The following is a 16,276-nucleotide window of genomic DNA, read 5'->3' on the forward strand; positions in this document are numbered from 1 at the left end:
TGCACTTTGAGTAGTGCCTGACATCAAATATTAACTTCCAAATATTAGCTATTATTCTAATGATCTTCAGTCTTTTCCCTATGCCAAGTGCCTTTCTCTGCCCCTCACCCCACACTCCAGTTGTTTTCTAAATTTTGGAATTTAATGTTTCAGAAAGGGTTAGGTCTCCCTGCAGTCTTCCATCCTACAAGTTCTTTATTTCATGTTTTACTGATGGGTCATAGATTTAGGGTCACTGTCAAACCCTGATACTGGGGTCTCAGCTCAGAGAATTTGATTCAATTTGACTTCAGTGGGGCTCTAGTACTGGAATTTTTATTAAGGCTCCCAATCTTGCTCTAATGTGCATTTAGAGTAGAGAACCACCGGGTCAGACTGATTCAGATAAGCAATCCAGCTATGGCATGTAGAGGTGAGGACTCTGGAGAATGATAGATTGGAGTAAGTCGTTGGGGTGTTTGCATGGTTGACTCCTGGTGACTTTATAAGGGCAGGGAGAGACTGCATACATACATGCACATTCCTGCTGTGATACAGTGTAGTCCAGGAAGCCCTTGCTGGAGCATGCATCAGGCTGGTTGGGCTTTGAACCTCCTAAAATAAGACTCAAACATTTTTTTCTTTAAGAATATAGAATAATAAAGTATAAACTATTTTAAAATAAAAACAATTTAATAAATTAAACATAATTAAATTAGGGGCTGGCGCTGTGTCTTAGCGGGAAAAGCCGCCATTTGCAGTGCTGGCATCCCATATGGGCGCCGGTTCAAGTCCCAGCTGCTCCATTTCCAATCAGCTCTCTGCTATGGCCTGGGAAAGCAGTAGAGGATGGCCCAATTCCTTGGGTTCCTGCACCCATGTGGGAGACCAGGAAGAAGCTGCTGGCTCCTGGCTCTGGATCAGAGCAGCTCTGGCTGTTGCGGCCAACTGGGGAGTGAACCAAAGGATGGAAGACCTCTCTGCCTTCCCTTCTCTCGCTGTGTACCTTTGACTTTCAAGTAAATCTTTAATATAAAAATATATAATAAAATTAAAATTAAATAAGGTGGGGAGTAGATATACCAGACCACTCATCAAAAACCATATGATTATGTAACCATGATGAGACACTCCCCAGTGATTTAGGAACAGTATTGTGTTTAAGCACACTTCCAGGTGATTTTAACACTCATAGATTTAGCTCTGATACCTGTTGTTGGATTTACTATGAAGACTTTCTCGAGTGTCCTGGGTTGAGGGGCAGTGTATACCACTCTGGGGACATTAGGTATTGACATTACTGCCACAATCGTGAAGAAATCGCCTATATCAGAAACTAAAGGAAGAAATAGCTCATGTTTGTGTCTTCCAGTTGCTGGACCAGAGACATTAAGCATTTTTTTCTATATCCAGGGCAGCTTCTATGATCCCTGTAAAAGGTTCTTTGGCTCAGGCTAAAAGATTTTGCACTTCATTCTGTAAGCTGTGGAAAAAAAAAAAACACGAAGATTTGGGGCAGGAAAGCAATATGGTGGCAGAATAATTTTAAAAGGCTTAATGGTGGTGTGCAGAATGGATTGTATCAGGGAAAGAAGGGGAGCAGCACCTGCCTTTCCAAGAACTGACAGTGTAGGTGAAAAGTATGGGGAGAGAAGGGAGGCTGTGCAATAGGCTGAGGAGACTGAGGTTCTGTGGGTGTGGGCTGACAGATGAGGCTGATGGTTGGGGGCAGTTGTTCCCTTATAGCTAAAATTAGGAAGCCCCAAAGTCATTGTCTCATTTAGCAATGAGCTGACTTAAACCTTGGAATGAGCCCTGTGTAGGCCCTGGAGGGAAAGTGAGCTGTGGTTGGAAGAGGTTGCACAAGGCTCACCAAACAGTGGTGAGAGGAGGGAAGCTAGAGATTACACTAACGTTAAATACCATACGGAGAACTATAATAAGGTGAAGTGATGGTGGCCAAGCACCTCCTCACTGAGGATGATGCCTTTAAGGTGAGATTGAAGGACAAGAAGTATGCAGCCCTGGGATAATGTCTGGAGAGTTATCTTGGAGGAACAGAAAGAGCAAGGTAATGAGCTTGAAAAATGGGGAAACAAAATCAAGCTGGTGCAGCTCGAGTATTAGGAGCTGGGGGAAGAGTGATCTCAGGAGACGATGGAGGGAAAGCAGGGGCAGATCACTCAGGGAATTGAGTACAACTGACCGTCCAAGATATGTGGTTCTTCCAGGCAGATGAGTGAAAACTTGGAAGAATTTTATAAAGGACATAGCGTCATGGGCTTTATGCATTTAAAGATCATTTTGGCTGCTCCTGGAGGATAAACGCTACAGGGCACAAATTATAGGAATGACATTGGCTCATATTAAGCAACAGAGATGGAGGGGAGTGAGTTGATTTGGAGCACACTTTGATGATGGAACTGACAGGATTTGATGTTTTTGATATAGTGGTAAAGAACAGAAAAATAAGGGATACTTTATTAAATATTTGTTCTGAGAGTCAGTTATAGAGAGGGAGAGACAGATTTTCCACCTGCTGGTTCACTTACCCAGTGGCCAGTACTGGGCCAGACCAAAGCCAGGAGCCATTAAAGGCTGTATCAGAAGTGGAGCAGATGGGATAGGAACTGGGGCCTGTATGGAATGCTAGAGTTGCAGGCAGTAGCCTTACCCACTATACCACAATGCTGGCCCCACTTCATAGATTTTTGGCATAAGAAGCTGAATACTACTTAGGAAAGTGTCAAAAATAGCACGGAAATGGGGGTGCTTTTCTGCAGTTTTTATTCTCTCTTCCTGGGTTTTAGATAATTAAATTTTAGAGAAGTGAGGTAAATATAAGTATTTGAGTATAAGTTCCTAGGCTTGGGAAAGTTCAGGATAGAGTAAAGGTTTAGGATAACGTGAGTATGGAAGGTAATTAACACCAGGAGACTGAGTGAAGTCAATAGGAACAGTGTGTAGGTGGAACAAAGAGGGAGGCCTGGAGCCAAGTTCCTTGTCTTACCAAAATTTTAAGTTGAACAAAAGAGGAAGAATTGATACAGTCATCTGTGAAGGGGTGTCCAATGAGAAAGGAAGATGAGAATGGGTTAACATGGAAGCCGAAAGAAGAATGAATTTTCGTATGGAGAAAGCGATCAACGCCACAGAACGCTCAGTAGGGAATGCATTAGTCTTTCCGTTACCATCAACTATCATGAAATACTGAAGTCTGGTTGCTTAAAAGAAAAGAGGCTAATTGAGCTCATACTTTGGGGGTTTGAAAGTCCAAACATCACAGTGCTGATTCTGTCAGGACACCAGATAGATCATGAATGACAGATGGCATCGTGGCAGAAGCACACATGAAAGCAAGAAATCCTATAGCAAGACAGAAAGCCAAATCCCAGGGAGAGGCTCTTGTGGAACAGCTTGCTTTTGTGAGAACGAAATCAAGGTCCCATGAGAACGACCTTAATATGACCCCCTTGTGACTCAGCGAACCTCCATTAGGCTCCACCTTTTAAAGGTCCCACTGCTTAACATTACCACACTTGGGGGCCAAGCTTTAAACATATGAACCTCTAGGTGACACTCTGAAAACCTAGCCAAACAATGGTAAGGAAGTAATCGGAGAACAGACGATTAGATTCAGCAACATAGGAATTATTGGGCCAATACAGTCTCAACTGAGTGGAAGGATAAACCCAGCAGAGGTGAGTTGAACAATGAGTGGAAGTACAGGAGAAAGTGAACTTAGGAAATTCTAGACATTTTACTGTACAAGTGAGAAAACCATCAGGGATCAATTATCCTATTTCTTAAGAGTTATATTGTAAAGTAAGCAATACTAGAGCCTGCCTGTGTACTGAACAGAGGATTTAGTAGAAAGGAAAGTGACTGATGCTGGGGAGGGAATGGGGATTGCAGGACTGAGGTCCTTGAAGGTAAGAGAATATGGATCCAGGAACAAGAGAAGAGTGGGTCTGGATAAGAGCAGCGAGGGACAGTGAAGGTCATGGGTGCCAACCCTGGAAGGATGGTAGACTTGGTGGAAGGGAGAAGGAGTAACTCTGACTGCTTTGTCTTGTTTTTCAAAATGTGGTAAAACATGTAAAATTCATATTAATTTTAGGTACATTTTAGGTGATCTTAAATGCATTTTATAATGTGCAGCCATAACCACCATCCATCTGCACAACTCTGTCCATTGTGGAAAACTCAAGCTCTAACCATTACAGAGCTTCCCATTCTGGTAGAGCTACTTCCTAGTCTATGATTCTGACTACTCTAAGTACCTATTGTGGAGTCACACAGTGTGTATCTTATTGTGACTTATTTCATCTAGCACAATGTCCTCTAGGTTATCTATGTTATAGCATACTGCAGAATTCCCTTCGTTTTAAGATTGAATAATAGCCATTGCATGTGTTTCCAATACTTTGCTTTCCATTCTTTTGATGAAAGACACTTGCTTTGCTTCTCCATTTCAGCTACTACAAAGAAAGCTGTTAACATGGGTGTACAAATAATGCCTCAGAAGCCTGTTTTCAGTTCTTACAGGTATATACCCAGAAGTAGAATGTTGGAGTTTTTAAGGAACAGAGGCTGTATTTTGTATTCTCACTGATAGTATATAAGGGTTCCTATTTCATGTTCATCACCTTTTACTTTTTCTTTTTTTTAAACCATAGGCTTCCTAACAGGCACAAGGTAACTTCCTGATACACTTTAATTTTTCCTGATTAGTGATATTGAACATCTTGTGATTACTGGACATTTTTATGCCATTGGAGAAATAACTATTAAATTCTTTGCTCATTTTTTAAACACTTATTTTTATTTATTTGAAAGCTTGAGAGGCAGAGAGAGGTCTTCCATCTGCTGGTTCACTCCCTAGATGGCTGCAATGGCCGGAGCTGAGCTGAAGTGAAGTTGGAAGCCGGGAGCTTCTTCAAGGTCTCCCACGTGGATGCAGGGACCATCTTGGGCCATCTTCTACTGCTTTTCCAGGCCATAGCAGAGAGCTGGATTGGAAAAGGAGCAGCTGTACTAGAGCCGGCACTTCAGGCCAGGGCTTTAATCCACTGCACCACGGTGCCAACCCCCTCTGCTCACTTTAACTCTGCCTTTCAAATATTTTTTTAAAGGGAAAAATTGATCTATCAACTGGTTCAATCCCCAAATGGCTTCAATGGCCAGGGTTGGCCAAGCTGAAGCCAGGATCCAGGAGCTTCTTACAGGTCTCCCATGTGGGTGCAGGGGCCCAAGCACTTGGGCCACCTTCCACTGCTTTCCCAAAACATTAGCAGGGAGCTGGATCAGAAGTGGAGGAGCAGCCAGGACACAAATTGGCACCCCCATATGGGGTGTTGGTGATGCAGATGGCCGCTTAACTTTCTGTGTCACAATACTGGTCCATTTTGCTCACTTTTGATTTTTAAAAATTGTTGGAGTTCTCTGTGAATGCTGGATATTAATATTTAATGAAATAAATGACTTACAAATATTTTTTCTTTCTATAGCTGACTTTTTTACTCTATTGATAGGACCTTTTGCTTTAAACTTTAATTTTTTAAAAAAATACTTAATACTTTCCAGAGCAGTTTGTTTCACAGCAAATGAAGAAGATGGTGATTTCTGACATGTCCCCTGATCTCACACATGGGTATCCTCTCCCTTTTGACATCTTGGTGCCCACATCCTAAAATTTTCTTAGAGCTCAATTTGTCTACTTTTTCTTTTGTTTAAAGAGTTTAACTATTTTAGATCTTACTTTAGATCTGACTCATTTTTTTGTTTCTAATTTCAAAATAGAGCAATTTATTCAAGACACTGAATATGATCTGTTGATTCTCTGTAGAAACAAATGAGCTACAACACACACAAGGTGATTTGTTTTCCCGAAGAGCCTGAGGAGGAGTGGGAGGGCCAGGGGGCGGGGCAGAATCTGGAGGCTGATGACCCAGAGCCCTGTCTGAAGGCATGTCTGACACTGACAATAAAACCACAGAAGCCAGAATCCCAAACTTCAGTGAGTAAGGGAAGGAACATTTCACATTTGACAAGACAATCGGGAAACAAAGAGTGGAACAAATGGATAAAGAGAAATCAGAAAGTAGATCTTTACATTGGACAAAGTACGCTTCACTTGGCTACAAGTTCTATTTTTAGAAAGAGCAAAAGTGCACTTCTATAGTATCCTGTGTGCAGGATCTGAGGATGTCACCACATAGCATCTGGCCCTTCTGGTCCCCTGGGAGGCAGCATTCTTGTTGCCAGGTGTGTGCTGGACACGATTCTTGGTCACTTCAAACCCATTCTTCCCTTTGTGGTCCATGGCGAGGACCTCTACTTCCAGCTGCGTGAGGAAGTTGAACACACAGGGAAGGAGCCTGCTGACTGTGGCTTTGAGATTCTCGGCGCCAACCTAATGATTCTGACATCCTCTACACTGGGAGGATCAAGCCGATTATTCAGGGAGCCCTGGGCTGCCGACTGTCCTGCATGGTCCATCAGAGCACAGTGATCCTGTAGCAGCTTCCGGTTTATCAAGCATGAGCTGTGCCCTGGTGATGTTCTACAGAGATGAATGTCTTCTTGCTTAGGGAGGGGCAAAGATGGTGTGTGGACCCCCAAAACACTGCACCCCAAACCTCATGCATTCTTGAGGCAGGAAATTAACCTAACTGGGGATGAACTGTTGTCTTCAGATGGGTGTGGTGGTTCTGTTGAATCTGGCTTTCTCTACCAAGAGACCAGGCCCTCCCGGCCTCCCCCCCCCTTGGCTGACTGAAAAAGCAAGTCAGTCAGGTCAGCACAACAAGCGTACCAAGGTCACCTGAGCCAGTGAAAGGAGGCTCTTCTAGCAACACGAGGCCTTGTTTAACTTGGTGTAAAGAAAAAAAAAAAAACACTAGAAATATTCATTAAAATCTTCTCTCTGGTTGAAAGAACTGCTAAAACAGCTGAGATCACTAGTGACTTTCCCCCTACTGAATTCATTTTCAGTACTGAAAATCTTCCTTCTTGTGTCTGTCATCAGCAGGCCCAGTGATGTCCAGGATTCCTTGTGCTGGCATTGCAAAGGAGCTATGCAGCCTGCTTGTGCCAGGACAGGTGTTGGCGGTGCCTTGACTGGGCACCCTGGAGCCACACCATGGGGTGGGGTGTTTCCTCTGATGCCTTCTGGTAACATTGCCTGAAGGGCAGGGTACACACAGAGTCCTTCACGTCCTTGCCACTGGCTGCTACAGTAAACACGCGCTGGGAGTTGACAATCATGCTCAAACCACTACAGCCGGCCTCAGCCTGCTGGGCTTCCACAGGCCTGAGCCGTTCCCCCCAGGATTTTCCTAACTGCCTGTCATGAAGCTGCAGGGGAAGGGAAAGCGACCTCAGACCTGTCTGTGTCTTTGAGAATTTGTTTCTTTTAAAATATGAATCACACAAAGCTTTCTATGTCTGATGGCCATTTTAGAACTTTCAGAATTGTTTTAACATAAAAATACTCTTTTTGCAGAAATACTCCAGGATCCTTCTCTTATAGGTCAGAATGACTGAAGGGTTTCTATATTGATGTTAGAATAGATTTTGGATTGGTTTTTAAAAAGTATTAGTCTCTAAAATCATGTAGAAAGCAAAAAGTAGGGTTATAAGCTATTGTGAGAATAATAGCTTTTATAATTGCTCACATATTATTTATTGATCTTTATTGAGATCTTTGTTTCTTTGTATGGATTGAAGTTACCATCTAACTTCTTTTCAGATTGTAGAACGCCCTTAAGTATTTCCTGCAGGGAAAGGTCTAGCAGTCACAACTCACTCAACTTCTTTGGGAATGTCAATTTCTCCCCTTGATGTTTTTGAAGGAAAGTTTGTCCAGTTGTAGGATTAGTGGTGACAGTTATTTCCTTTAAATACTTTGAACATCTGCCGATATTAAAGATCTGTTGTACCAGGAGGCTTCAAGAAGTTTCTAGGGAAATAAAATGAAAGGAGTTTAAGTTGTCTATAAAGTTTTTAAAGCCCCCTCATGTGCCAAGTTGCTTCTTTCTTGGTTCTTTCAATATTTTCTCAGATTTTGGCTTTGGACAGTTTGACTATACAGAATTTCAGTATAGATCTGTTTATCGGTCTCACTTGGAATTCATTAAGTCTGTGTCCATGTCTTGCACCAAATGTGGGGAGTTTCATGTCATGATTTGCTTGAATGTTCTCTTTGCCTCTTTTCCTCTATTCTTCCCAGATCTCCCACGGTGTGTTTGCTGCTCCACTTAATGCAGTACCAGAGGTCCTCCTGTCTCTGTTCACTTTTCTTCCATCTTCTTTTTGTTCTCCAGACTCAGTAATTCTCATGATCCTGCCTTCATGTTCCCTGATTCTTCTGCCTGCCTGGTCAAGTCTGCCAATTCCTGCAGTGAATTTTCATGTCAGTAACGGTCTTCATTTTCAGAGGTTTGCATTTGTTTCATTTCATGTTGTCTCTCTATTACTACTTTCATTTTGTTCATACATCATTTTCTTGACTTTCCCTATATCTTTTATGTCTCTGAGCACCATTAAAGCAGTTATTTTTGTTATTTTCTCAGTAAATCTTTTGTCAAATCTCATTCAGGGATAATTTCTGTTGATTTTTTTTTCCATATTGGTTCATACTTTGCTGTTTCTTTGTTTTGTGATTTTTTGGTTACTGTTAAACTGTGCATTTGAATCTAATGTGATAAACCTAGATCATACTGTCCTTCCTTAGGGTATGCTGAGTTTTTTGATTTATTTGAAAGGCAGAGATGTATGGAGAGAATGGGGCAGGGGGCTGAGAAGAGGGAGAGGGACAACAATTGGGACTGGGCCAGGCCAGAGCCATGAGCTTGTTCCAGGTCTCACATGTAGATGCAGGGAGGCCCAAGTACCTGGGTAGGCCATCTTCCATTATTTTCCCAGGGACTTTATCAGAGCTGGATTGGAAGTAGAACAGCCAGGACTCGACCAGCACCTATATAGGATTGTGGCACTGCAGGCAGAGGCTTGATCTTCTATGCCATGTGGCTGGTCCCGGGTTTGCTGTTTTTTTTTTTTTTTTTTTTTTTGCCAAAATAGGCTTCAGGCATGAATTTGGCTTTAAATATTTATTTGAAAGGCACACGACAGAAGGAGGGAAGGAGTGGGGAGGAAGAGATCTGTCTGATGGTTCATTCCTCAAATGGCCTGTACAGTCAGGGTTGGACCAGACCTAACCCAGGAGACTGGGACTCATCCTGGTCTCCCACATGGGAGCAAGGGTCAAGCACTTCTTCTGCCTTTCCAGGCACCCTGGCATGGATCAGAAGTGGAGAAGCTGAGACTCTAACCAGCACCCTAATTTGGGATGCCTTGCAAGGGGCTGCTTAACCTGCTGTACCACCATGCCAACCACTTGGGTGTAAACATAAGGTCATCTTGGGTCTTTCTGAGCTTATGTATTTCCTTGAGCATATTTGGTCACTTCTCAGTTTCCCCTGTATTTCCAGTTGTTTTTGAATTCTCCGGTCTGTAATATCTGACTCACAAAAGGAGAAAAAGAGAAACATTAAAGGGGGGTGGGGGTGGGAAGGGAGCCTGCACTTTAAATCTCCTGTAAGTCATGTTAGGGGGAAGCACTTGCAGCAATGAGAGGACATTGTGCCTTCTGAGGAGACAGTTGTTCTTGTGTCTTAGCACCAGAAATGGCCATTTGTCTCTTTGTACTTCTGTGTTCAGGAGCAGTAATCAATGATGGAACGGAGCCCGGATGTTGGAAGGGCAGGGTCATTTTTGTCCACCCTTGTTTCTGCAGGCTGTGCTCAGACTGCTCCAGGAACATGTGCCCAGGCCTCTGTTGCAGGGCTCGAGGTGGTGAATGGATAGCTGCTGCTATGCAGAGAGCTGGAGTTGACTGAGGTTAACCACAACTTGCTACCTAGACCCTCTCCTGGAAATTGCAAGCCTTCAAAGGACCCAAGACTTCCAAAACAGTTACATCAGAGATTCTGCTGGTGCAGTTTTATTTAGTTGTTAAACAGATTCCTGGTTGCTTCTTTCTCTTCCATCTTCCCTAAGTCAGATCCCCATTTTTATTTCCAAAGAAAAGTAAGGTCATTAATAGTGAAAGGGGAAAGAAGAGAGGGTGAAGGAAATTGAAGAACCATAATCATAACAAATGCCTCTATAGAGCCTACTAGGTTCCAGGTATTAAAAAAAAAAATCTTGAGTTGATAGATTCACATGTAATTCTGATAGCAACCATATGTGGAGGTTCCATAGTTTACATAAGATGAAGCTGAGGCACTTTGAGGTTAAATTCACAATGCTAATAATTTACAGAATAATTGTTTGAACTTGCTCTAAGGACCACGTGCAGCAAGGTCATATTGGACATCGAGAAAGATATCACAGAAATGATAAATGATTACCCATCATCAATGTTGAAGGCCATTTAAAATTTGTGTTCAGCATACTATGTACTTTGCTTCAGAGTTCTCCAGTTACGGAGGAGGCACAAAGTAGGAAGACAGCTTGGTTTAACCAGACTCGGGCTTTGCCTTGCAAGTTCCCTGGAGAGAGGAGAGTGCTACTGAGGTAATGGTGTTTGTGAGGGGGAAAAGTATGGTTCTGCTTGGGCATAGGCAGGGCTGTGCAGATAAGTGGGAGGAATAGGGTGTGGCAGCTTCCATGAAGTAGAAGACTACTCCAGGCTGCTGCAGGCTAAAACACTATGCAATGGTAGAAGAGAAATTGAGCTGAGAAGATAGGAGATCAGATGCCAGAAGACAGAATTCTGTCAACGTCACATTGACAACAAAGTCAAAGGCATACAGCTCAGTTCAGGGTTTCCATGCTTATCTCTTGGAGTCCTTGTGACAGACTCCTTTAGCAAGCATCCCTGTCTTCCATCTCTGTGCCTTTGAGTGTGTCTTTTTGTCCAAGATACTCTCATCTTCTCTCACTTAAACAGGACTGTGTTTGTTCTCCACTCTTATACTCTGGCATCTTAGGCAGAGACAATTTTCTCTTATGGCTAGTGACACTATTTATACCCTTCACCTAGTATTTATATATGGCCTTCTAAGGAGACATTGGTTCTTGTGCCTTAGCAACTCTACTAGGTTTTAAGAGTTCAAGGGCAGAATCCTTAACTCTACAACTGGTTATTCTGGTTCAGGCATAGACTAGTGCCTTCTTGCCAGTAGAAGTAAGAAAATATATCTCAGTCTTTGATGTACAGGGATTGTGCAGTATATGTTCAACAAATACCTACTGAACTGAATTAATGGCACAATACATTAGGAAGCATTGTTTTATATTTCTCACATTGGATTCAAACTCGTTTATGAAGCTGATCCCCAACAAACCTGTTCTCTTTTGAGGTTCATGGTCCAGTCCAATTCAATAAATGTTATTAACCAGTGTGTTCTAGTATTTTGACCTTTACACACAGTGACAAATATATACCACAACCCATAGCAAATACACAAAAACTTCTGAAATGAAAATGACAAACTAATACCTTCACTGTATTGAGTATGCTTTGACATTTAGTTTGATTTTATTTTATTTCACCAAAAATTCTAGCTGAAACTCCCTAAATTGATTGCAAAATTGATGTACAGATGGAAACTCAGACTGCAAAAGACTGCTCTAACCAGCGTGTTTTACTGCCTCCTGTAGCTGGAATAGATGAATGATTCACAATCCCCCAATTCTCTCAAAAGATTGATTCAAGTTTCATTTCCTTATAACAAGAAGCGTGCTAACTAGTGTACATGGGAAATAACATGCGCTGAAGCTGCAGTTTAATTACAGTGTTGAGCATAAGTTAAATGACATATTCCCTTCTGAGTTACAAGTCACCCAGCTACAGAATTGCTGGAGGAGTAGTTAAGACAATTCTAATTGAAAAAGAAATATAATTAAGTTCAGAGAAGTCAACTGTCTCTGAGGCAAACTACTCTCCTATCAGAGGATTGCTTCTCATTTATATCACACTCACTGAGCCATGTTTTGGTAGGTAGAACCTGAGTTTGCTTTTTTTCTCATTCATGTCTTCACTTAGTTACTAACTTACCCACCCATTTATTTGGAAAAAGATTAATTCAACCTGAAAGTTAATTACCAAGATTATTTTTCCTGATGGACCCTGGTTTCGGTTTAAAATTGAATGTCACAGCGTCTAAAGGAGAAAAGTGTCCCAGGAACCTTGGGAGGATAAAAAGCCATTGTGCTGAAGGGAAAGGGAAAGATATCAACAATATTTGGCGGGAGTCTTGAGTGACAAGGACCTAATATGGAGAGAAGGGCTGGAAGGAAGCTGGGTTGGGGGTAGGGGAAAAGAATATTCCAAGTAGAATAAAACATGTACAAAGGAATGATCATGGTGTGTCCAGAATAATACGACTATAGTGCAACTTAGGGCTCTTGTGGGAGATGAATGGGACACGAGCCAGGCAAAGTGGTCAGGGGTTAGTTACAAGAAATTTTGTAATCAGCAAAAGGGTTTGTATAATCTGTAGGTGACTGGGAGCTGTTAAAACATGCTTGGCAGGTGAATGACAAACACATCATCTTTCAGTAAGGTAGGAGAGTAGTGAAACAAGGTGAGCAATGCCAGAAATGGAGAGGAGCTGAGGGGCGGATTTGAGAGGCAGGCACAAGATTGGAGTCTGCATGTGGGCAATGGAATTTGGTGTCTGCTCAGGGGAGTAAGGCAGATGGCAGTGCAATATGGCAAGACAAGGGCTGCAGGAGTTGGAGGTGCAAAATGAGCTCTGTTTTGGAGAGACTGCTTTGAGGACATGATGACACCTCTGCGTGTGACATACCACAGGCAGGCAGAAATATTCTAGAGCTCAGACATGAGTCCAGTTACAGGCATTGATTTGAAAGTTATAGGTGCTAGTAGTTGGTTGATATGTTAGGTGATAGAAAAGAGTATGTGTATGCATTAAAAGCAAAAGGGATAAATTAGAGACTACCAGGTTTTAAAAGATGAAGTGGGCCAGCGCCACAGCTCATTAGGTTAATCCTCCGCCTGTGGTGCCAGCACACAGGGTTGTAGTCCTGGTTGGGGTGCCGGATTCTGTCCCGGTTGCACCTCTTCCAGTCCAGCTCTCTGCTGTGGCCCGGGAGTGCAGTGGAGGATGGCCCAAGTGCTTGGGCCCTGCACCTGCATGGGAGACCAGGAAGAAGCACCTAGCTCCTGGCTTTGGATCGGCGCAGTGTGCCGGCTGTGGTGGCCATTTGGGGAGTGAACCAAAGGAAGGAAGACCTTTCTCTCTGTCTCCCTCTCACTGTCTAAAGCTGCCTGTCAAAAAAAATTGATGAGGTGAAGAGGAATATGTTAAAAAAAAATCCTAAGGGCCAGCACCGTGGCTCACTTGGTTAATCCTCCACCTGCGGCGACGGCATCCCATATGGGCACCAGGTTCTAGTTCCGGTTGCTCCTCTTCCAGTCCAGCTCTCTGCTGTGGCACTGGAGGGCAGTGGAGGATGGCCCAAGTGCTTGGGCCCCTTCACCTGCGTGGGAGACCAGGAAGAAGCTCCTGGCTCGGATTGGTGCGCGCCGGCTGTAGTGGCCATTTGGTGGTGGTGGTGGGGGTGAACAATGGAAGGAAGACCTTTCTGTCTCTCTCTCACTGTCTATATCTCTACCTGTCAAAAAAAATCCTAGAAGTATTAGCCAGAGGTGAGAAGAGAATTGGGAATGTTTGTCATTATGGATATGCAAAAAAAAAAAAAAAAGGATTCAATAAAGAATTTTCTACAGTGTCAACTAACATAAAAGACCGGAGTGTTCTTAGTTTGATCAGAGCAGTTTCATGGGTAGTGTAAAGCAAAGGGGGATAGAGAAGTGGGACTGTAAGAATGGGCAGCCTGGCATTACAACAATGGATAATGCAACAGAGAGGGAATGGGAGCACTGCAGAGGGAGAAGGGAATGCAGCAGAGAGAAATGGAAATGACACAGAGGGAACTGTGGCAGAGGGCGAGATGGGAATGGAGCAGAGATGAGGGCAGCAGATAGCATCACAGTTAAGCAGAAACACTGGTGACAGATGTATTTATTAAACTAATATTGATCAACACTCCTTGCACATTTGTCTAAGGCCTAGAGATATATCAGTGGACAAAGTAAAAACCAGTTCCCTTACAAAACTTACATTCTCAGATGACCTGGAATTGAATCCTGATACTGCCACTTCTTTTATTCCTTGACTGTGATTATGTAATCTAAGTCAATCGTGGTTGACTAGTCCCTCTAATGGTGTTGTATAGCCATCCTGTAGCTGTCAGAAATAAACAGAACACAAAGCATTTGGCTAGTGCAATGCAGCTTGCAAATTGTGAGCTATATTAAGTGATATGTGGGCCACTTTTTACAGAGACGTGCCTATGAGGATAATTTTTAAAGATAAGATTGTAGTTAAAGTTGGATCCAGGATTAAGTGAGGGAATTTCTTAGGATGAGAGAGGTGAGGAAAATGAGTCCTGAGGAGAAGCGGTGTCCAGACCAAGGAGCCGGTGGGGAACAGAGGACACTCGGGTTGTTCTTGAGTGGATAGCTGCTTGCCAGACCTACCGCCTTGCCCAGAGGCTCAGTTAGGTGAAATAATGTGACTTTGCTCATGATCTCCCACCTTCCTCCATTCTTCACTGTCTCCTTTTATATAAGTTTACTGTTCTTTAGCTTGAGTATGTAACAATCTTAACATTTTGCCACATTCACTCTATATATAGACATTATATACTTACATGCTATTTTTTCTTGAAAACATTAATATTGCAAAGTGAGGAATTCAAGAGAATGATCATTATGTAGGGAAAGGGGTATATTATCTGTCCATGGCATGATTCAGTGAAATTTTTATGATATACCAAATGTTATTACTGTCACATAATTTTTTTTACAAGATTTATTTGAAAGTCAGAATTACACAGAGGAGAAGCAGAGAGAGCGAGGTCTTAAATCTGATGATTCACTTCCCAATTGGAGCAACAGCCAAAGCTGTGCTGATCCAAAGCCAGGAGCCAGGAGTTTCTTCTGGGCCTCCCATGTGAGTGCAGGGGCCCAAGGGCTTGGGCCATGTTGCACTGCTTTCCCAGGCCATAGCAGAGAGCTGGATTGGAAGTGGAGCAGCCAGGTCTAGAACCCACACCCAAATGGGATGCCGGTGCTTCAGGCCAGGCTGTTACCCTGCTGTGCTATAGTGCTGGCCCCAAAGTCACATAATTTTTATACCAACAATTTTCATGTTAACTTCCACAAATAAGAGAAACATGTGATATTTGTCTTTCTGGGTCTGGTTTATTTCACTTAGCATAATGATCTCCATCACCCTCTCTTCTTGGGGGAATATCAGGATATCTTTCTCTTTATGGCTAAGTAATACTTTGTTTGTATGTGTACTATGTTTTCATTATCCAATTGCCAGTTGATGGACACCCACATTGGTTACATATTTTTAATATTGTGAATTAGGATGCTATTAACATGGTAGTACAAGTACTTCTTTCTTTCTTTTTCTTTCTTTTTTTTTTTTTTTTGGACAGGCAGAGTGGACAGTGAGAGAGAGAGAGAAAGGTATTCCTTTGCCGTTGGTTCACCCTCCAATGGCCGCCGCGGCTGGCGCGCTGCGGCCGGCACACCACACTGATCCGATGGCAGGAGCCAGGTACTTCTCCTGGTCTCCCATGGGATGCAGGGCCCAAGTACTTGGGCCATCCTCCACTGCACTCCCGGGCCACAGCAGAGAGCTGGCCTGGAAGAGGGGCAACCGGGACAGAATCCGGCACCCCGACTGGGACTACAACCTGGTGTGCCGGCGTCGCAAGGTGGAGGGTTAGCCTAGTGAGCTGCGGCACCAGCCATAAGTACTTATTTCATATGCTGATTTCACTTGCTCTGGATATATTCTCAGTAGGGGGATAGCTGTGTAGTATGATAAATCTATTAGTTTTCTGAGGAATCTCCAAACTCGTTCCCATAATGGTTGTACCAATTTGCATTCCCACCAACAGCGTGTTAGGGTACCCTTTTCTCCATGACCATACCAGCATTTCTTAAGTTTTTTTGATAATAAACATTCTAACTGGAGTGAAGTGATACCTTATTGCGGTTTTTACTTGGACTTCCCTTATGGCTAGTGATCCTGAGCATGTTTCTATGTGTTTTTTGGCCATTTGTATTTCTTCCTTTGAAAAATGTCAATTCATGTCTTTCACCCCTTTCTTAACTGGATTGTTTTGTTGTTGCCTATTTATATATATTTAACATACATATAATATATAAAACATGTAT

This window comes from Oryctolagus cuniculus, chromosome 9, assembly GCF_964237555.1.
Source record: "Oryctolagus cuniculus chromosome 9, mOryCun1.1, whole genome shotgun sequence".
In the NCBI taxonomy this organism is placed as follows: domain Eukaryota; kingdom Metazoa; phylum Chordata; class Mammalia; order Lagomorpha; family Leporidae; genus Oryctolagus; species Oryctolagus cuniculus.